Below are 22,839 nucleotides of genomic sequence, written 5' to 3'. Positions count from 1 at the left end.
ATATGTTTATGGCATAAACTGTGGTGGTCATTTCACAGGAGTAGACTTATCTCCAAACTCATCAATAAATAAATCAGAAAAATACTGGTTAGCAAGGAAACCTAGCATATCCCAGTTAAGAGTATGCCACTTAAGGTCGCCATGAGGTAGACATCCTCAGTGGATGTAACAGAAAGCTCCAAAATGTTTCAAAGGCCCCAATCTTACCTATCTCTCACTTGACCTTTTACATAAACCACTCCCACTTTCATTCATTTAACCACCCAAAAGTGTCTATTCCTTCCCTATTGTTTGCCACATTACAGTCAAGATAACTTGATTTCAATTATTATTATTTTTTTAGTGGCGTAGGCTCTAGATCCCCCACCGAGGGCAGAACGCGCCAGTCCAGCGGCTTGAAGGCATCATCCCACCTCAGGGGAGTGCCACCCTGATTTCTGGGAAACGCCACAGACAGAAGACAACATGAATAAACCATCTAATCTGCACAGGGTTTCCCTGTACTGGAATAAGAGCACAGGACACATTCCATGCCAGCTTCACATGATTTCTCTCTGATTTACTCATAATCCCAGGCAGACTCAGAAAATGCTGCAGGTTTGGGTCTCAACCCCCAAAGGAAAGTCCATATCACAATTGAGTCATACAAATTTTTTGGTTTCCAGTGCTTTCATAAAATTTATGTTTATACTATACTATAGGTTATTAAGTGGGCAATAGCATTGTGCCTCAGAACAATATAGATGTCTTAAATAGAAACACGTCATTGCTAAAAGAAAAAAGATGCTAACCATTATGTGAGCCTTCACTGAGTCCATCATTTTTGCTGCTGAGGGTGTGAACATTGCAAGAGGTATCAAAACGTGAGACACAGACATGAAGTGAGCAAACGGTGTTGGAAACATGGAGCTGAAAGACTTGCTGGAAGCAATTTTGACTGACACAAACTTTTAATTTGGTAAAGAAAAACAACAAAGAAAAGAAAAGCAGTACCTGTGAAATACAATAAAGCAAGGTGTAACAGAGTGAAGTGTGCCTGTAACTGTTAAGGGCAGTTTCCCATCCCAGGCTTTGTCTTTAAACTATGTAGCCCACCATGTGAGAACCTGGTTCCTGGTCACGATTGCCACAGCCTCATCCAGCCTGCCATGCACAGAACTTATAATTACTTCCCACCGGAAGACTTATACTTTCCCAAGGCCCACCACTACCTTGTGTCAGGGAATTCACATTTGGCTGCTGTCATGTCACCATTTCCTTTACATGACAGCTGCTTCTCGACTCTATAATTTTACGGTCAGTGGCTAGATCTTTTTCTCAGCTCTCCAAGTATTAGCATGGAGTCTTCTATGAGCAGAGGTTCAATTACTGTTTAGGGAATAAATGAGCCTGTGAGCATGAGGATGAATTTCTTAGAATTTAATTTTACATTTTTGAATTAACAAAGCATACACGGTCACTTATAATTCTGTAAAACACAACTAGGAAAGATGAGGAAATAAAATACCATGCATCTTACTTTCCCTCTATTTCTTGATCCCACATTTTGCACTGCTTAGTGTTTTCATATTGTCAAGGAAATAACATATTGTAATTCCATGTTATCTTGAACCAGCTTACTGAATAAGATGGAACCTTTCCCACTTCTTTTACACAACAGAAAAACTCTTAAGACCAATAAACAACAGAAAGTGTGACTGATGTCATTCGTACAGTTAGATTATAAGCTTTCATTGAGGAGCAACCTTTGAAAAGTAGCAAGAACATAAAAACACAGATTTATCTCTAAATTCCTCATACAGAACACAAACCCCAAGAAATTATACACTGTGCACCCTCTGGGATGCCCCGTTCTATAATACTTATAGAACACTGAATGCTATCCTCAACCACAAAGTCCAGAATTTGGCTCAGCTTCATTAGGTGTGGAAAGAATTGCTGGAGGAACACTGGGACATCCGCTGGCTTGGGCCCTCTCTTCCTCGCCTCTTAAAGCTGTGATACCCAGGATCTCTGATAGCTGACAGAAGTGGTGGGGTTGGGGGAGGGCGAAGAAGGCTGGCAGGGTGTTCTACAGTCCTCAGAGTCCCAATCTTCATATCTCTCAGAGTCTGACACTGCTCCCTTTCCCGAACTGTGTCAACAAGCCTCCAAACAAAGTTTCACCTCTTAGAGATCGGCAGGGGAGAAGTCCGGGAATTGAGTGCATGGGTGCCGCTTTGTGTCTCCATCTTTACTGCCCCATGCCTCGTTCGCACTCGGCGCTCTCCCAGTTACTGGAGTTAGGGCCTAGGTTTTCTTCATTTACAGAGTCAAGTAATCGCTTATCTTACAGAATGTCTTAGATCACGATGTACCGAAGAAATTGGCCTAAGAGAGCTGTAGGAACCGTCCCCTGCCGATCATAGAGATGAGACTTTGGGCGTTATCTTTGTTACAGGACGGGGGAATGGTCCCTTGAGTCCACATTCAGGTCCTCACCTTGCCCACAGATCAGTCCTGGGAATCCACTCTTAGCCACACGAATGCGCTGAACATCAGTCCGAGCTCTTTGCCACCAGCACGGAAGTTTTGCAGAACACTTCCGGCTATGGCTGCCCTGTGCACGATCTCTGAGGGATGATGGAAGGGGCGGAGCTCTATGGGGACCCCGTAGTTCAGTGTTCAGCAGTCCTTGGGTCATCCCTTAGGGTTCTCACCATGCCGTCTGTCAGAGCCCAGGACCCTTCACACTATGGACTTGAGAACTCCTGCCCCCAAACGAAGCCCTCACCTCTCTGAGTCCCTAGTGGGGAATCAGGGCACTTCTCTGTGCATCTCTCCTTGACAGGGGCAGAGCCACTTTGTGAGCCTTCCTCCTTTGTGGGAGAGACCCTCTCATCAGCACTGATGGTCCTCATCTTCCCAGTCATGAGGGCCAAGATGCCACCCTCCTCAGAACTGGGGTTCCATCCATTCTGTCACTGAGACCAGATAGAAATGAAGAGGCTTCTGATCCCTATAACTCTGCGTGGAGCCTCTGGGGTTAGGAATAGGGGCAAGGGTCTGTAAAGCCTCCTCATATGTGGGTCTAGTGATACTTCTTTCTTCACTCAGGGACCTCACCATGGTCCTGGCCAGTCCTGGGACCTGACCCTCCAACCTGAGATTCTCCTCTACTGAACTGAGGCCATTCTTCTTAGACTGAGACTTTGACCTCACAGAGAGCTACAAGGCTTATAAGATGGAATGTCCTGTCTGGGCATTCTAGGCCTGAGAGCAAGTTTGGGAGGTCTCTGAATGACCTGTATTTTACGGTGCTTGTCTCTCCAGTCCTCACCTATGGGAGCCCAAATTTTGTCTATCTCTTGGATTAAAGGATTCCTGGGGAGCACCACATTCTGGCAAACTCTTCAGCAGTGTCCCTAATGCAAACCTTACAGTTTCATGTCCCAGACTTGACCTGAGATGGGGAAAATAACACAGAAGGCAGGGGGCACAATGGGGTGTCCTCCCAGAGAAAAATGCTGCTCCGTCCTTTTCAAAAGCCAGAGTCAGTCTCTTTTCACGACTTGTTTTAATTGATTGACAGGCATACTTTTCAAACATTGTACTGCACGTAATCATGTGTCACAAATACTGTGTTTTGTTACAAACTGAAAGTTTATGGTAACCATGCATTAAACACGTCTATGGCATCATTTCCCAACATCATGTATTCACTTGGAGTCCCTGTTCCACATATTGTTAATTCTTTAAATATTTTAAACTCTTTCCTTATTTCATTTCTTCTGGTGCCCTCATCAGTTGTCTTTGTTACTATTGTAACTGTCTTACATTTGTAAATTAAGCTATGTGCATTTTTTTAGACATCTTCTAGTAAGTGTACAATAGGCTTAACAACTTTTATAAGCACTAGGAATCCCCCAAATTCCTAATGATTTACTCTATGGCAATTTTCACTTTATATCAGTGATCTAGAACCCAAGTCACTATATTTGAGATATGAGTACAATTCTAAAGGAAAAAAGCCATCCAAGATGGTTTTGTGCTATTCTGAATGAGGTTATCTGACACTGCACAGAGAGACGATCTTATGGTCCCTATCATCTGTTTCTCTTCTTTATTCCTGTCATTTATTGATGTAGCCTTCAACGCTTTGTGCCTAAAGAAGTGTATTGGAATATATCCAGAGTCCTTACTTTTATCCCATGATACATTTGAGTGTTAAGGAACACAAGTTCTGCTTTAGAGCAAGAAGAGTATAACAGCGTCAGATCTAGAGGAATTCAGAGAGGAATCTAACTCCAGGCCTATCAGGCACTAGTGTTCCCCAGCGAGGGCTCACTGCCTGATGCACATAGAAGCCAAACTATGGAATGGGCTTTTGAGAGACAAACTTTAATCCAAGGTGGACTAGCAAGAAGACAGAAGTAGGGCTCTCAAATCTGTCTCCTCAATCCAGAGTTTGAGGTAAAATGAAAGGGTTTAGGGGAACTGCAACCTAGGAAACTAATTGGCTAGTCTTGAATTAGTTCATGTAAGCTATTCATGCTGCTAGAAGCCAGATTTTCCATATTGAAGGACTTCATACAGTTCTCCCCTGGCAACATTCCTACTCTGAGAGTTCCACAGACTGAACCCTCTTGGTTCTGCAGTCATCCTGGAAACATAGGCTCCTTTTTGGCACATGCATAGTGCTGCCTCTATAAATAACTCAAGGTTTGATTATTCAACAACCTGTTTTAAGGAGGCAAAACCACTTTAAACTGGTCAATGCTTTATGCTTCAATCCTCCCATTTCTCTTTGTACATTCTTCAAGCTTGTGGGAAATCATCCTCAATTTGGTTAATGAGTCTCAAATTCTGTAGAAAATGATAATCCCAGGTCCCAGAGTTTTGTACCACAAGGACTGGAGTGTTACATAAGCACTGACAAGGTTGGATTAATTGGTATTTAAGAAAGGTGATTATCAGAGGCTTTGTTTCCTTCACATGTCTCTTTTCCGGCTATTGCTTGAAGTTTGGCGTTTTGGTGCCTGGATGGAATTTATTACTATTGGGTCATCTGTCTTGGCTCTTCCTGGCCACTCCTCAGCCCAAACTGAGCTCTGCAGTTGACTGATCAATTTCTTCCACTGTGGTGCTCAAAATAGTTTACCTTTTGGCCAGCAAACAGAGCCTGGACCTACTGTCTTTAACCAATGCATGCTGCCTCTTCCCAGCCTTCATGGATTGAAGTCATTGTCAACCAGAACTCTTTATCAGGAACTTGAGGTCTCCCTGGAAAGCCCTTGCATTCGTGGGAGCTGTAGGAAAGCCTTCAGGGCTTCTCTATCTGTGGCTCAGAGCACTTTGTTCCTCTCTAGGAAGAAAATGGGCAAACTTGAGGCATTGCCCCTTAATTTAGGACCCAATTCCATCTCCTAGTTTGTTTTCTGGAAAGCATTGGCTGTATGAGTTCCCTGGAGAAACCACTGAGAAGAATGGATAGTCTCAAGGTGACCAGCTTGGATCTGAGGGTTGACTTAAAGAACCCTGAAAAGTTTTCCATTATTATATGTGGTTGTCAAACTGTAGCTTGAAAGGCACACGTGCTACCCAGCTTCCAAGGAATCTGTCCCACCAGTTCCAAGACTGGAGCCCATTGGGTCACAGGCTCCTAATATTTCTGCCCCGCCATGTGCTGAGGGCATGCTTGTCTACTGAGGAGGGTCCTATAGAAGTTCAGGCTCTGTCTCAGTCTCTACGGAGAAAAACTTACCTAGTGAGTAGGAGGCTGAGACAGTGATTGCATCCCATTGAAGAAAGTGAAAGAGGAAGCTGTCTTAGCCTCAGGCAGAGCTGATTTTCAGACACACACATTCAAACACCAATTTCCTCACTTCCTTTCTGAGCATGCTGGGGTTTAATCTTTCTGGTAGATGACCAAAATACTTTACCCCTCCAGCAGAGATCACCGACAAGCAAATCTAGATGTCTGGGCAAATTCCAGGGGAAATACATTCACTCCAAGGACTCTATGTAGCCCATGGCCCTTAAGACCACAACCAATGGCTATTTTTTCCTGGTAAAATTTCATTTTTAACATCACGCATGCACAAATATATAAAAGTAGTTCAGTACTGCTGCTAAGTCACTTCAGTCGTGTCCAACTCTGTGTGACCCCATAGACGGCAGCCCACCAGGCTACAGCATCCCTGGGATTCTCCAGGCAAGAACACTGGAATGGGTTGCCATTTCCTTCTCCAATGCATGAAAGTGAAAAGTGAAAGTGAAGTCGCTCAGTCGTGCCCGACTCCTAGCGACCCCATGGACTGCAGCCCACCAGGCTCCTCCATCCATGGGATTTTCCAGGCAAGAGTACTGGAGTGGGGTGCCATTAGAGCCAACTCCTATTAGCCAATCCCAACACATAAAACAGTCAGACACAGACAAACATAGGCAATTAAATACAAAGGCCTGGGACCTTAAGCCAGTGTTCAGAGCTCTAACCCAATCATTCGAGCACCTCAGTAGCTCTAACCTCTGACATTGTCCTCTTTTGGGTGGGTCTTTAACCCACGACTGTAGCCTTAGGATTCAAATCAGACAGAAGAAACTCTCCTAGGTGGGACTCTAACCCACAGTGGTGTTGTCCTTCTTCAATCAATTCATCATGTCTGACTCTGTGCAACCCAATGGACTGCAGCATACCAGGCTTCCCTGTCCTTCACTTTCTCCTCGGGTTTGCTCAAACTCATGCCCATTGAGTCAGGTGATGCCATCCAACTGTCTCATCCTCCCTAACACACAGTCCTGATGAGATTATTAGACTACATATAGCACATTTAGTTACAGGCATATTTTAAGGAGTTTACTCACCCCAAAGATGTCTGATCCAGGAGCTGTTTCCTTCCTTAAAAGTGAAAGGAGCCCCAGAAGCCAGAGGAGCCCAGAGTGCCATGGCTAGCAAACAGGAACCCGAGAGCCAACTCTCTAGACAAACTCAGTATAGGTGGCCACTCAGGGTTGGTGTTGAGGGCCCACCAGGGGCTACAGTGCATCAAGCAGATGGTCACAAGTCCTAAACCTCAGCAAGGCCGCCCAAACTCACGGAACATGGGCTCAAGCCCGATGCTCAGAGAAGTCAATACTTAATGCAAGAGCTTTAGAGAAAAGAGCTTTACTGCAAGGCCAACCAATGCAGGAGGCAAGGTATCAGATCTCTCTCCAATCCAGGAGCCTGGGTGCAATTGAAGGGGTCTCGGGAATTTCTAATTGGAAGCTAATTGGCTAGTCTTCAATTAGTCTGTTTCAGCTACTCAGGTTACAGGAAGCCAGGTTTTCCTCATTGAAGGACTTCTCACTTTGTAAATGGCCCAGGGCAATATTTCTCTTCTCTGAGTTTTGCAGACTGAAGAGCTTGGCTCCAGGGTCATCCTGAGGTCATGTGTTCCTTCTTGGACACATGCAGTTCTTTCTTTGTAAAATGACTCAAGGTGTGACTAATCAACAATCTATTTGAGAGGGTCAAACCAGTTTCAGCTGGTCAATTGTTTCACGTGCTGTTTCACTAGCCCCCTAAACTCCAGCACATTACCCAAACTCCAAGACAAAGATAATCACAGTGCACTAAATGTTGCCTAGCAAGGACAAGCATGCAACATTCCCATCACAGGATGTAACATAGAATGTGCCTGAGGTAGAATCTTTCCCAGCTGGAAACAACTCAGAGTTCTTAGAATTTTTGTCATTGACCAGTTATCTTCCCTCCCAGATACCAGTTCATCTAAATAATGAATATTTCCACATATTTAAGTACTAACAAGAAACTGAGAACTTGCCTAGAATTTGCCCAATTACACACAAGATAAAATAATCGAGTAGGTCCTTAAGGAGAGGTCTCCGGCTCCCTCAACTCAGTGTAAAGGTCACCAATCCAGGAGACTGTGGATTTTCTGAGGCCCTCCATCTGAGGATCTGGCTGTGCTCACCACTCCCACTGTCTGGGAGTAGCCCACCAGGCAACTTCAGCCTTCGCTGAAGGCTTTACATTTTCCTAAGGCTCCAAAGCAAGACTGTATATTAAAAAATGGAGACATCCGTTTGCCGACAAAGGTCCCTGTACTCAAAGCTATGGTTTTTCTGGTAGTCATGTATGGATGTGAGAGTTGGACCATAAAGATGGCAGAGCACTGAAGAATTGATGCTTTCAAACTGTGGTGCTGGAGAAGATTCTTGAGAGTCCCTTGGACAGCAAGGAGATCAAGCCAGTCCATCCAAAAGGAAATCAACCCTGAGTATTCATTGGAAGGACTGATGCTGAAGCTGAAGCTCCAATACTTTGGCCTCCTGATATGAAGAGCCGACTCATTGGAAAAGACCCCGATGCTAGGAAAGAAAGATTGAGGGCAGGAGAGGAGTGGGCAGCAGAGGAGAAGATGGTTGGAAGGCATCACTGACGCAATGGACATGAGTTTGAGAAAACTCTAGGAGACAGTGAAGCACAGAGAGGCCTGATGAGCTGCAGTCTATGGAGTCACAAAGAGTGGGACATGACTTAATGACTGAACAACAAGAAGGCTCCAAACTGCCTCACTGCAGGCCATTTACACTTGCTTTCAACTCCAACTGCCTGCCCCCCCTTACCCCTGCTTTTGACTTGTTCTTTCAGCAGTCCCCAACCTTTTTGGCACCATGGACTGGTTTTGTAGAAGACAATTGTTCCACAGACTTGGAGTGGGGGATGATTTTGGGGTAATTCAAGCACAGTACATTTATTGTGAACTTTATTTCAAATGTAAATGCCACTGCTGATCTCACAGGAGGTACTGGTCCAAGGCCTGCAGGTTGGGGACTGCTGCTTTTGGTCAGAGAGTATCTCACCATATTTTTATGTAATAGTACCTCCTAGATTCTAAAATTCAACGGGCAGGGGCTAGATCTTGTTCTGGTGGTTGCTGTTGTTCCATTTAAAAAAAAACAAAAACAAAAACAAACCATCCATAGTACTAGTAAGCATCCAAAAAGCTCATTCTCAGAACTTCCCTGGTGATCCAGTGGATAAGACCCCCTGAACAATTAATGTAACATCTACCCTTTTAGAAAATCTTTAAGTGTACAATATGGAATTGTTAACTATAGGCTCTATGCTACACGGTATATTCCTAGAAATTATTCACTGTGTATAACTGAAAATCAGTGCCCTTTGACAATCACTTCCTCATTACACCTCCTCCCAGCCCCTGGCAATCACCATCCTACTCTGCTTCTATCAGTTTGCCTATTTTAGATTCCTCATTTAAGTGATATCATCTATTTCTCCTTCTGTGTCTGGATTATTTCACTTAGCACAATGTCTTCTGGGTCATCTCTGTTATTGCAAATGACAAAGTTTCCTTTGTTTAAGGCTGAATAATACTCCATTATAGGCTTCACAGGTAACTCAGTGGTACAGAATCCACCTGCCAATTTGGGACACACAGGAGACTTGCGTTCAATCCCTTGATTGGGAAGATCCCCTGGAGGAGGAAATGGCAACCATTCCACTATTCTTCCCTGGGAAATCCCATGGTCAGAGGAGCTTCGTGGGCTACAGTCCATGGGATAGAAAGAGTCAGACACAACTGAGTGACTGAGAACACACACACACAACACTTCGTGATATGTATATACCATATATTTATCCATTCATCCATCAAAGGACATTTAGGCTGCTTCCCTGTTTTGGTTATTGTGAATAATGCTGCAACAAATACGGGAATACTGATATCTCTTGGAGAGTGTAATTTTAACTCCTTTGGATAGATACCCAGGAGTGGTTTGCTGAATCATACGGTAATTCAATTTTTAATTTTTTGAGGAACCTCAATACTGTTTTCCACAGTGGCTTTACCCATTGACATTCTCACTAACAGTATAAAAGAGTTCTTTTCTAAATGCTTGCACTTAATCAGCTTACTCTCTACTGGAGAGCAGGGCAATCAAAATTTCAAATTATTGTTGTGGCAAACACATTTAACATTAAATCTACTCTTAAAATTTTAGGCACACAGCACAGTACTGTTAAAAACAGGTACACTGTTGCACAGCAAATCTCTGGAATTTATTCATCTTGAATAACTGAAACATAATACCAAGTGAAAAGCAACTGCCCATTTCTCCCTCCTGTGGCCCGTCTGTGTTTCTATGTGTTTAAAGACTTTAAATACCTCATATAAGTGGAACCATGCAGCATTTGTTCTTCTGTGACTGGCTTATTTCATTTAGAATAATGTCCCTGTGGTTTCTCCATGTTGTCCCATATAACAAAATTTCTTTCCTTTTTAAGGTGAAATTATATCTCCTTGTCTGTGTCTACCACATTTTCTTTATCCATATATCTGTTGGTAGATATTTGGGTTGTTACCATATACTGGCTATTGTAAATAACGGTGCAATGAACACAGGAGTGAAGATGTCTCTTCAAGATACTGATTTCACTTCCTTTGGATAAACAATTAACCCTTGCATCATGTGGAGTTTAGAGGCACCAAACCCCCATGCCGTCAAAACCCCCTGTATTCTTTTGACTCTGTTCACACGTAACTAATAATAACCTACTGTTGACTGGAAGCCTGACTGACAAACAGTCAATGCTTATTTTGTATACTATAAGTATTTTCTACTGTATACTTATGCTAAAGTAAGCTAGAGACAGCAAAATGTTATTAAGAAAATCATAAGAGAAAATATAACAGTACTGTGTTTATCAGTACTACAGGATTACAGCATCCATTTACAAGAATTGTCTGTCAGTACCTACATCTATATTGTCTTACTGACACAAAAGACTATAGATACAAGACACTATATATCAAAACTGAAAACATAATGTGAAAAGAAATTCATATTTAGTTACAGGTATAATGATTCAAGCATTGATCATGAAGAAGAAGAAATATAATTGCTTTATAGTAGCCTAGTGTCGGAGAAGGCAATGGCACCCCACTCCAGTACTCTTGCCTGGAGAATCCCATGGATGGGAGGAGCCTGGTGGGCTGCAGTCCGTGGGGTCACTAAAAGTCAGATATGACTGAGCGACTTCACTTTCACTTTTCACTCTCATGCATTGGAGAAGGAAATGGCAACCCACTCCATTGTTCTTGCCTGGAGAATCCCAGGGATGGGGGAGCCTGGTGGGCTGCCATCTATGGGGTCGCACAGACACGACTGAAGTGACTTAGAAGTAACAGTAGCAGCAGCCTAGTGTACTTGATAGGATTGCTTCGTGGTAGCTGAGAATATACAGTAGTGAATGAATCACTAAAATTTTTTTATATCATACACTATTATGGTCATATTTATAATAGAGTACTGAAAACATTGTTGGTTTAAGAGAAAACACCTGTGATGACAGCTTGATATGCATTTATGTTCATCCACTCACAAGAGAGAGGTAGGACAATGCACAATAATATAATTCCTTGAAAGTAAAGTCATAAAACAGTAAAAAAAAATGAAACATTATTAATTTTATATTAAATATCACTCACCTTCTGCCTATGCAATGGTAGGCTATCCATTTCAATACAAGTCTTGCACGCAACGTTCTACATGATGAATCCTTAGCTGGTGGTGATGATGAAGATGATGACACAGAAACATCTCATACAGTCCTTGCCTACAGTTATTAGCTCTTAGAACAAAGACACTCACACACATACTCAACAGATAAGCTGATTACCCATATGGCACAATGATTATTTACTACTCATTGACTGGAAGTGGATCATCATGAAGGTCTTCATTCCTGACACCTTCTTGCTGAGTAGGCTGAAGAGGAGGAGGAAGAGGAGGGGTTGACCTTGATGAGTGGCAGGGATGGAAGAGCAGAGGAGGTGGAAGGGGAGGCAGGCACACTCAGTGTACCATTATGGAAATACATTGTAATTTCTGTCTAAAGATTTTGCTTTTTCATTTCTCTAAAAACGTTTCTGTGTGTTATCAGTCCTCCTTCCACCACTTGCTTTCTTTTCAGTGCCTTTATCATAGAAGGGTCCATGCCATGCAAGAGTCAAAAGCAGTCTTGAGTCCTCAGAACACTTCTGCCAGATTGTCTAATGTCAATTTGTTTTCTGGCACTGCTTCTTCTACATCTTGTTCCTCATCATCCAGCTCTGGTTGGGAACCATTCATCTCCATCAAGTGGTATTTTGTTAATTCCTCTGCTGTAGGGTCTGTTAGCTCTTGGGTTTTTCCAAGATCTGTATTTTGGGACTCTGCACCCCCTCCCACCCTTTCATGTCATATCCACAGTCTCTTTCATGATTTCCTTGACTATGTCACAAATCCTGTGAAGGCATACACAACACCTGGACTGTTTTCATTAGCAGGAATTTATTGTTTTGGGCTTTCATGTTTTTTTTTTTTTTTTGGTAACAACAATCGCATCTTCAGTTGTGTAATCCTTCTAGAGTTCATGATGTTCTATCAGGGTTCTCTTCCATAGCATTGACAATCATTTCCATACAGTACCCTGTGTAACGAGCCTGAAAGGTCCTTTTGACCCTCTGATCTATAGGCTGACTTACAGATGTTGTGTTTAGAGGAAAGGGGACCACTTTCATGCCTTCGGTGTTGAACTCACAGGGTTCTTGGTGACCAAGGGCATTGTCCAATATCAAAAGAATTTTAAAAGGCAGTCCCTTACTGGCAAGGTACTTCCTGAATTCAGGGACAAAGCACTGATGAAACCAATCCCCCTCAAGGTTTCATGCTGTCCAGCCTTCTTGTACAACTGAAACCCTGGCCGATGATGTTTATAGTTTCCCTTTAAAGCTCAGGGTTAGCAGCTGTATAGGTTAGGGGAGTCCTGATCATTTGCACAAAAACCTGATGACATTTGCACAAAGTCAGAGAATTAGCCTATCTCTGTCTCAGTCCTGGAGCTCATTTCCCTTCCTTACCAATGAATGTACTTTGTGGCATTTTGTCCAGAATAGGGTACTTTCATCTGCCTTAAAACCTGTCCAGACAGATCTTTCTCCTCAGTGATTTTCTTTTTTAAATCTTATTGGAGTATATTTAATTTACAATATTGTGTTAGTTTCAGGTATACTGCAAAGTGATTCAGTTATTCATATACATATATGCATCCTTTTAGAGAATCTTACCTCATATAAGTTATCACAGAATATTGAGTTTCCTGCTCTATACAGTAGGTCCTTGTTGGTTATCTACCTTACATACAGTAGTATGTATATGTTCATCCCAAGCTCCTGATTTATCCCTCCCTGACACGTTTTCTCCTATTTCCTCTTTGGTAACCATGACTTCGCCTTTGATATCTGTTCAGTCTGTTTATATTTTCTAAAGAAGTTCATTCGTATAATTTTTTTTAAAGAACTACATTTTCAGATGAGAACAAGATGGCAGAGGAATAGGTGGATGTGGAGTACATCTCTCTCCATGGATACATCAGGACTACACCTTCAGACACAGAAGTGCATGCAGAACACCAGCTGAGAGTGGACAGGAGTACCTGACCAGCAGAAAAGAATATACAGAACCAGGCAAAACTTGGTAGGAGGAAGGAACTAGGGGAAAAAAGTAGGACTGGACCTGCCCTCAGCGGGTGGGGGCACTGAAGCAGGGGTTTGATCCCCACATCAGGGCAACTGTCTGAGTCAGAGGAAAAACATTTAAGGCTGAGAGTGAAACAGCTGGTCTGTGGCAGCCTAAATGGAATGAGAATCAGACAGTCCTTGCCGCACCCATACATACCCCAGACAGGGATGCAGGTCCCCTAGAAGGCACAGCAGCTTGAAACTGGAGTTTAAGGATTGTGGAGCAATCCTATGGCGAGGGCTGCTGTTGACCGTGGAGAGAACAATTGGGGGGATGTGAGAGGAGATTGTGGTGGGAAATGCCTGTGGAGGAACGATAGGCAGCCATGGAAGCAAGGCAATACTACTGAGTCACATATAGAGAGTGGAGCCATCACCATAGCCTCTCTCCGCCAACATGCCAGCATCGACAGCTGAAGAATAGAAAGGCTGGCCCATCAAACGCCTGATGCACTGAACTACAGAATAGGATCACATCCAGGGTGTCCCTTTAAGTGCCTGACATGCCAATCTACAGAGTAGAGCCCCAGCCCGGGGGGGACCCTCTATGTGCCTAATGTACACAACAGAGAAGGACCACCGGTAAGGGAGCCCTCTAAGTGCCTGAATGGGAAGAGCTACAGAGAAAGACTAGCCAAAGAGGCCTTCTGATCACCAGCTACAAGAAACTTGAAAAAAGACTCTGATAGGGCCACAACTCCTGCAGTGGAGGCAGTCCATGTCCTGCACACTTGGTGATGCCAGGGTCCCCACAACCCAAGTAGGTGTGCCACCTTCACAATCAACCCTCACTGGGGCTAAGCTGCCACGGGCAAAACAGTCTTGTGTCCATGCATGTAGGGTTGCTCCATTCATGTCCAACTCTTGCAACCCTGTGGACTGTAGCCTGCCAGGCTTCTCTGTCAGGGGGGTTAGCCAAGAAAGAATACTGGAGTGTATTGGCCAATACTGGTTGCCATACCCCTCTAGAGCACTATATTTCCTGCTGCCCTAGCTACCAACTCTCCTGAGTACCTGGTGATGCCAGAACCCCTGTGACCCAAGCAGCTGCAGCACCTCCACATCTGGCCCTCATTGGGGCAGACCTCAGTCCTCCAGGGCAGACTCAGGAGTAACCCCAGTGGATGACTCACATGCAGAGGTGGAAATAAAACCACAATTGAAACGCAGGGGCAGTGTGGCTAAGGAAGAAGACCCAAAACCTTCCTACCAGCTGTACAAGCTGCAGATGAAATCCACACAATCAACTAGGCAGACTCTGTGTCTATGGAATATATAAAAGGTCATTGAGAGCTCCCGCAAAAGAAAATGCACTAGTTCTGATAGCTGTGGACATTGGAGGCAAGAACACAGAGTAGTAGGACCAGATTAGAATCTGAGCTGCCCCCACAGCAGGTCCAGAGACCAGCACAGTGTTGGAGGGCATCGTAGGGAGGTGAGGTGGACTGTGACTCCCAGCGAGGGAAAGAACTCTGACAGCAGTGACTCAAGAAAACATTCATTATTCTTATGTTTTGACTTGTTCTGTAGATCCTTTTGGATGTTTTTCTTTTTCTTCCCCCTACCTCTGTTGTAGTTTTCAATTTTATTGGCGCTATTAAATCTAATTAAGGTTTTGGGTTTGTTTGATTTTTTTTTAATTACACTTTTTTCTGTTGTTATAAACCTCTGCCTCTACGTTGGGTTTTTGCCGTTCTGTGGAGTTTTCCTTTTTCTTTTTTTCTTTCTTTTTTTCTATTTTAATTTTTAAAGCTATTATTATTTATTCTACATATATTCCTTTGTTTGCTTTTCCTACTGTTCTTTCCCCCTTGCAGTTAATCTTTAATGTATATAAATCCTCTTTATCTACCTCTATTTAACTTTACATATCTATTCTTTCTTTCCTTTCCTCTCAACACATTTGTTACTTTTGTTTTCATTGCTTTATTCTCCACTTGCCATCTTGCTTTAGTTTTGTTTTCCAGTTTGTGCTTTAGTAAGCTTTGTTCTTAAATTGTAGATATGATTTTTGGTTTCTTTTGTTTGTTGGGTCAATCTATTGTACTTTATTTTCATTGGACTGTTTTGATTTTGCTTATGGGTTTATATGTATATGTGTATATTCCCTTATTTTAATTATTATTTGCCTGATTTTGTAACTGCCATTTGCCTGGGGTTCATCTTTGGTTTCTTGTTTTTGAGTATTTGTTTTAATCTCATTTAATGCCATAACAAATCACTTGTGGAATCTTCATTCCTGACAGAGGTCAAACCCTGAACCTTTGGACTGGGAGTACTGACTGCAAGACCCTAGATAACTGGAGAACTAACCCTGTTGCTGCTGCCCTAGGGAGTATCAAATAGTGAGAACTCACACAAAAGAAACCACCTGAACACAAGACCCAGCATCACCCAACCACCTGTAGCACCCTCTGCAGGACACCTCATCTAAACAACAAACAAAACAAAAATACAAACCCAATCATCAGCAGACAGGATTACCAACCTCACTCAGCCTTGCCCATTAGAGGAAAAACAAACAAACAAACAAAACATCTCAGCACAAATCTCACCATATACAAGGTTACACAAACCACTGGGCCAACCTTAGGAGGGCATGAGCCAAAAGGAAGAAAGAATTCAACCGTGAAGCCTGGGAAAAGGAGACCTCAAACAAACAAACAAAAAAGAAAGGAAAGGCAAAAAAATACTACACAAGTGAAAGAACAAAGTATAAACACACAAGTCCAAATAAATGAAGAGGAAATAGTCAAACTACCTGAAAAAGAATTCAGAATAATGAGAGTAAAGATGATCAAAAACCTTGAAAACAAAATGGAGAAAATTCAAATATCAACTAACAAAGCTCTATAAGAATTAAAGAATAAGCATACCGAAACAAACAACCCAATTACTGAAATTAAAAATATGCTAGAAGGAATCAAGAGCAGAATATCTGAAGCAGAAGAACGAATCAGAGAGCTGGATGATACAATGGTGGAAATAACTTCTGAAGAGCAGAATAAGGTAAAAGGAATGAAAAGAACTGAGGATAGTCTCAGAGACCTCTGGGACAATATCAAACGTACCAACAGTCGAATTATAGGGGTCCCAGAAGAAGAAGAGAAATAGAAAAGGGATGAGAAAATTTTCCAAGAGATTGTAGTTGAAAATTTCCCTAACATGGAAAAGGCAATAGCCAATCAAATCCAAGAGGTATAAGGAGTCCCATACAGGATAAATCCAAGGAGAAACATGCTAAGATACATACTAATCAAACTAACAAAGATTAAACACACACACAAAAAGAATATTAAAAGCAGTAAGGGAAAAGCAACATGTGACATACAAGGGAAACCCCATACATTTAACAGCTGATATTTCAGCAGAAACTCTGCAGGCCAGGAGGGAAGGGCAGGATATATTTAAAGTTCTGAAAGGGAAAAATCTACAACCAAGATTACTGTACCCAGAAAGGATCTCATTCAAAATTGATGCAGAAATAAAAAGCTTTTCAGACAAGCAAAAGTTAAGAGAATTCAGTACCACCAAACCAGATTTACATCAAATGTTAAAAGGACTTATATAGTCAAGAAATATAACAGAAGAAATAGATCTACAAAATCACACCCAAACAATTAAGAAAATGGCAATAGGAACATATATATCAATAATTACTTTAAATATAAATGGATTAAAGGCTCCAACCAAAAGACACAGATTGGCTGAATGGATACAAAAACAAGAGCCATATATATGCTGTCTACAAGAAACCCACTTCAGACCTAAAGACACATATAGACTGAAAGTGAGAGGATGGAAAAATATATTCCATGCAAACGGGAAGCAAAAGAAAGCTGGAGTATCAATCCTCATATCAGACAAAATAGACCTTAAAATAAAGAAGATTACAAGACATAAGAAAGGACACTACATAATGATCAAGGGATCAATCCAAGAGGAAGACATAACAATTGTAAATATCTATGCACCCAACATAGAAGCACCTCAATACATAAGACAAACACTGCTGCTGCTGCTGCTGCTAAGTGACTTCAGTCGTGTCTGACTCTGTGCGACCCCATAGACGGCAGCCCACCAGGCTCCCCCAGCCCTGGGATTCTCCAGGCAAGAACACTGGAGTGGGTTGCCATTTCCTTCTCCAATGCATGGAAGTGAAAAGTGAAAGTGAAGTCGCTTAGTCGTGTCTGACTCTTAGCGACCCCATGGACTGCAGCCTACCAGGCTACTCCGCCCATGGGATTCTCCAGGCAAGAGTACTGGAGTGGGGTGCCATTAAGAAATTGACAGTAACACAATAATAGTAGGAGACTTTAACACCCCACTCACACCAATGGACAGATCATCAAAACAGAAAATTAATAAGGAAACACAAGTCTTAAATGATACATTAAATGAGATGGATCTCATTGATATCTTCAGCACATTCCATCCAAATGCAGAAAAATACACCTTCTTCTCAAGTGCACATGGAACATTCTCCAGGATAGACCACATCCTGGGTCACAGATCAACCCTCAGTAAATTTAAGAAAACTGAAATTATATCAGGCATCTTCTCTGACAACAATGCTATCAGACTGCTGCTGCTGCTGCTGCTAAGTCACTTCAGTCGTGTCCGACTCTGTGCGACCCCATGGACTGCAGCCCATCAGGCTCCCCCGTCCCTGGGATTCTCCAGGCAAGAACACTGGAGTTGCCATTGCCTTTTCCAATGCATGAAAGTGAAAAGTGAAAGTGAAGTTGCTCAGTCGCGTCTGACTTAGCGACCCCATGGACTGTAGCCTACCAGGCTCCTCCGTCCATGGGGTTTTCCAGGCAAGAGTACTGGAGTGGGGTGCCATTGCCTTCTCCAGCTATGAGACTAGATACCAATTACAAGCAAAAACTTTAAAAAACAGAAACACATGGAGAATAAATAATATGTTTCTAAATATCCAACAGGTTACTGAAGAAAGCAAAAGAGAAACCAAAAAATTTCTAGAAACAAATAACAATGAAAACACGACAACTGAAAACCTATGGGATGCAGCAAAAGCAGTTCTAAGAGGGAAGTTTATAGGAATACAATCCTACCTCAAAAGACAAGAAAAACATCAAATAGACAACTTAACTACACTTAAAACAACTGCAAAAAGAAGAACAAAAAATATCCCAAAATTAGAAGAAGGAAAGAAATCATAAAGATCAGAGCAGAAATAATTGAAAAAGAATTGAAAGAAATAATAGGAAAGATTAATAGAACTAAAAGTTGGTTCTTTTAGAAGATAAAGCTGACAAACCTTTAGCCAGACTCATCAAGAACAAAAGAGAGAAGAATCAAATCAATAAAATTAGAAAGGAAAATGAGAGGTTACAATAGATAATGTAGAAATACAAAGGATTATAAGAGGCTATTATGAGCAACTGTATGGCAATAAAATGGATAACCTGGAAGAAATGGACACATTCTTAGAAAATTCAATCTTCCAAGAATAAAACAGGAAGAAAGAGAAATTATGAATGACCCAATTACAAGCACTGCAGTTGAAGCTGTGATTAAAAATCTTCCAAAAAACAAAAGCCCAGGACCAGGTGGCTTTACAGGAGAATTCCACCAAACATTTAGAGAAGAGCTAATGCCTATACTTCTAAAACTCTTTCAAAAAATTGCAGAGGAAAGAACACTTCCAAACTCATCCTACAAGGCCACTATCACCCTGATACCAAAACCAGACAAAGACAACACACAAAAAAAGAAAAGTACAGGTCAATATCACTGATGAACATAGATACAAAAATCCTCAACACAATTTTAGCAAACAGAATTCAGCAACACATCAAAAAGCTCATACACCATGATCAAGTTGGGTTTATTTCAGGGATGCAAGAATTCTTTATTGTATGCAAATCAATCAATGTGATACATCATATTAACAAACTGAAACATAAAAAAATGATATTAGATGCAGGAAAAGCCTTTGACAAAATTCAGCACCCATTTATGATTAAAACTCTTCAAAAAATGGGCATAGAAGGAACCTACCTGAACATAGTAAAGGCCATATATGATAAGCCTACAGCACACATTATTGTCAATGATGAAAAATTGAAAGCATTCCCCCTAAGATCAGGAACACGGCAAGGGTGTCCCCTTTCACCACTATTATTCAACATAGTTCTGGAAGTCCTAGCTACAGCCATCAGAGAAGAAAAAGAAATAAAAGGAATCCAGATCGGAAAAGAAGTAAACCTCTCACTGTTTGCAGATGACACGATAATGTACATAAAAAACCCTAAAGATAGTATCAGCAATTACTAGTACTAATCAGTGAATTTAGCAAAGTTGCAGGATACAAAATCAATACACAGGAATCACTTGCATTTCTATATACTAACAATGAAAAACCAGAGAGGGAAATCAAGGAATCAATCCCACTTACCACTGCAACAAAATGAATTAAATATCTAGGAATAAACTTACCTAAGGAGACAAATGACTGTACACAGAAAATTATAAGACACTGATGAAAGAAATCAAAGATGACATATACAGATGGAGAGATATTCCATGTTCCTGGGTAGGAAGAATCAATATTGTGAAAATGACTATCCTACCAAACGCAATCTACAGATTCAATGTGATCCCTATCAAATCACCAATGGCATTTTTCACAGAACTAGAACAAAACATTTCACAATTCATATGGAACACACAAAAGACCCCAAATAGCCAAAGCGGTCTTGAGAAAGAAGAATGGAGCTAGAGGGATCAACTTTCCTGACTTCAGATTATACTACAAAGCTACAATCATCAAGACAGTATGGTACTGGCACAAAAACAGAAATATAGACTAATGGAACAAGATAGAAAGCCCAGCAATAAACCCATGAACCTACTTATTTTTCACAAAGGATGAAAGAATATACAATGGGGCAAGGACAGCCTTTTCGATAAATGGTGCTGTGAAAACTGGACAGCTACGTGTAAAAGAATAAATTAGAACACTTTCTAATACCATACACAAAGATAAGCTCAAAATGGATTAAAAACCTCAATGTAAGACCAGAAACTATAAAACTCTTAGAGGAAAACATAGGCAGAATACTTGATGACATAAATCAAAGCAAGAGCCTCTATGTCCCACCTCCTGGAGTAAAGGAAATAAAAATAAAAGTAAACAAGTGGGACCTGGTTAAACTTAAAAGCCTTTGCACAGCAAAGTAAACTATAAGCAAGGTAAAAAGACAACCCTCAGAATGGGAGAAAATAATATCAGATGAAACAACTGACAGAGGATTAATTTTCAAAATATACAAGCAGCTCATACAACTCAATACCAGGAAAACAAACAACCAATCAAAAAGTGGAAAAACACCTAAACAGACATTTCTCCAAAGAAGACATATAGGTGGTTAACAAACACATGAACAGATGCGCAAAATCACTCATTATTAGAGAAATGCAAATCAAAACTACAATGAGATACCATCTCACTCCAGTCAGAATGGCCATCATCCAAAAGTCTACAAACAATAAAGGCTGGAGAAGGTGTGGAGACAAGCGATTGCTCTTGCACTGTTTGTGGGAATGTAAATTGATATAGCCACTATGAAAGATGATGCAAAGATTGCTTAAAAAACTAGGAATAAAACCACCATGTGACCCAGCAATCCCACTCCCTGGCATATGCCCTGAGGAAACCAAAATTGAAAAAGACACATATATCCATTGTTCACTGCAGCACTATCTACAATATCTAGAACATGGAAGCAACCAAGATGTCCGTCAACAGATGAATGGGTAAAGAAGTTGTGGTACATATACACAATGGAATATTACTCAGCCATAAAAAGGGACATGTTTGAGTCAGTTCTAATGAGGTGGATGAACCTAGAGCCGATTACACAGAGTGAAGCAAGTCAAAAAGAGAAAAATAAATAATTGTATTCCAAGGCATGTATACAGAACCTAGAAAAATGGTACTGAAGAATTTATTTACAGGGCAGCAATGGAGACGAACAAAGCTAGTGGAGGTGATGGAATTCCAGTTGAGCTATTTCAAATCCTGAAAGACGATGCTGTGAAAATGCTGCACTAAATATGCCAGCAAATTTGGAAAACTCAGCAGTAGCCACAGGACTGGGAAAGGTCAGTTTTCACTCCAATCCCAAAGAAAGGCAATGCCAAAGAATACTCAAATTACCACACAATTGCACTCATCTCATATGCTAGTAAAGTCATGCTCAAAATTCTCCAAGCCAGGCTTCAGCAATACCTGAACTGTGAACTTCCAGATGTTCAAGGTGTTTTTACAAAAGGCAGAGGAACAAGAGATCAAATTGCCAACATCACTGGATCATGGAAAAAGCAAGAGAGTTCCACAAAAACATCTATTTCTGCTTTATTGACTATGCCAAAGCCTTTGACTGTGTGGATCACAATAAACTGTGGAAAATTCTGAAAGAGCTGGGAATACCAGACCACCTGACCTGCCTCTTGAGAAACCTCTATGCAGGTAAGGAAACAACAGTTAGAACATGACATGGAACAAAAGACTGGTTCCAAATAGGAGAAGTGGTACCTAAAAACTGTATATTGTCACCCTGCTTATTTAACTTATATGCAGAGTACATCATGAGAAACGCTGGACTGGAAGAAGCACAAGCTGGAATCAAGATTGCCGGGAGAAATATCAATAACCTCCGATATGCAGATGACACCACCCTTATGGCAGAAAGTGAAGAACTGAAGAGCCTCTTGATGAAAGTCAAAGAGGAAAGTGAAAAAGTTGGCTTAAAGCTCAACATTCAGAAAACTAAGATCATGGCATCCGACCCCATCACTTCATGGGAAATAGATGGGGAAACAGTGGCTGACTTTATTTTTGGGGGCTCCAAAATCACTGCAGATGGTTATTGCAGCCATGAAATTAAAAGATGCTTACTCCTTGGAAGGAAAGTTATGACCAACCTAGATAGCATATTCAAAAGCAGAGACATTACTTTGCCAACAAAGGTCTGTGTAGTCAAGGCTATGGTTTTTCCAGTGGTCATGTATGGATGTGAGAGTTGGACTATAAAGAAAGCTGAGCACTGAAGAATTGATGCTTTTGAACTGTGGTGTTGGAGAAGACTATTGAGAGTCCCTTGGACTGCAAGGAGATCCAACCAGTCCATCCTAAAGGAGATCAGTCGTGGGTGTTCATTGGTAGGACTAATGTTGAAGCTGAAACTCCAATACTTTGGCCACCTGATGCAAAGAGTGGACTCATTTGAAAAGACCCTGA

The 22,839-nt window shown here is 41.5% G+C and overlaps 1 protein-coding gene across 5 annotated transcripts in view; it reads right to left on the bottom strand.

Annotated features, from left to right (window-relative positions):
- Positions 1-22,839, bottom strand: part of PFKFB1 (6-phosphofructo-2-kinase/fructose-2,6-biphosphatase 1) — a 373,849-nt gene that overhangs the window by 194,140 nt on the left and 156,870 nt on the right. The window lies entirely within an intron of this gene.

This window comes from Bos indicus x Bos taurus, chromosome X (genome assembly GCF_003369695.1).
Source record: "Bos indicus x Bos taurus breed Angus x Brahman F1 hybrid chromosome X, Bos_hybrid_MaternalHap_v2.0, whole genome shotgun sequence".
NCBI classification, from domain to species: Eukaryota; Metazoa; Chordata; class Mammalia; order Artiodactyla; family Bovidae; genus Bos; species Bos indicus x Bos taurus.
This window is presented reverse-complemented; position numbering and strand designations above follow the sequence as displayed.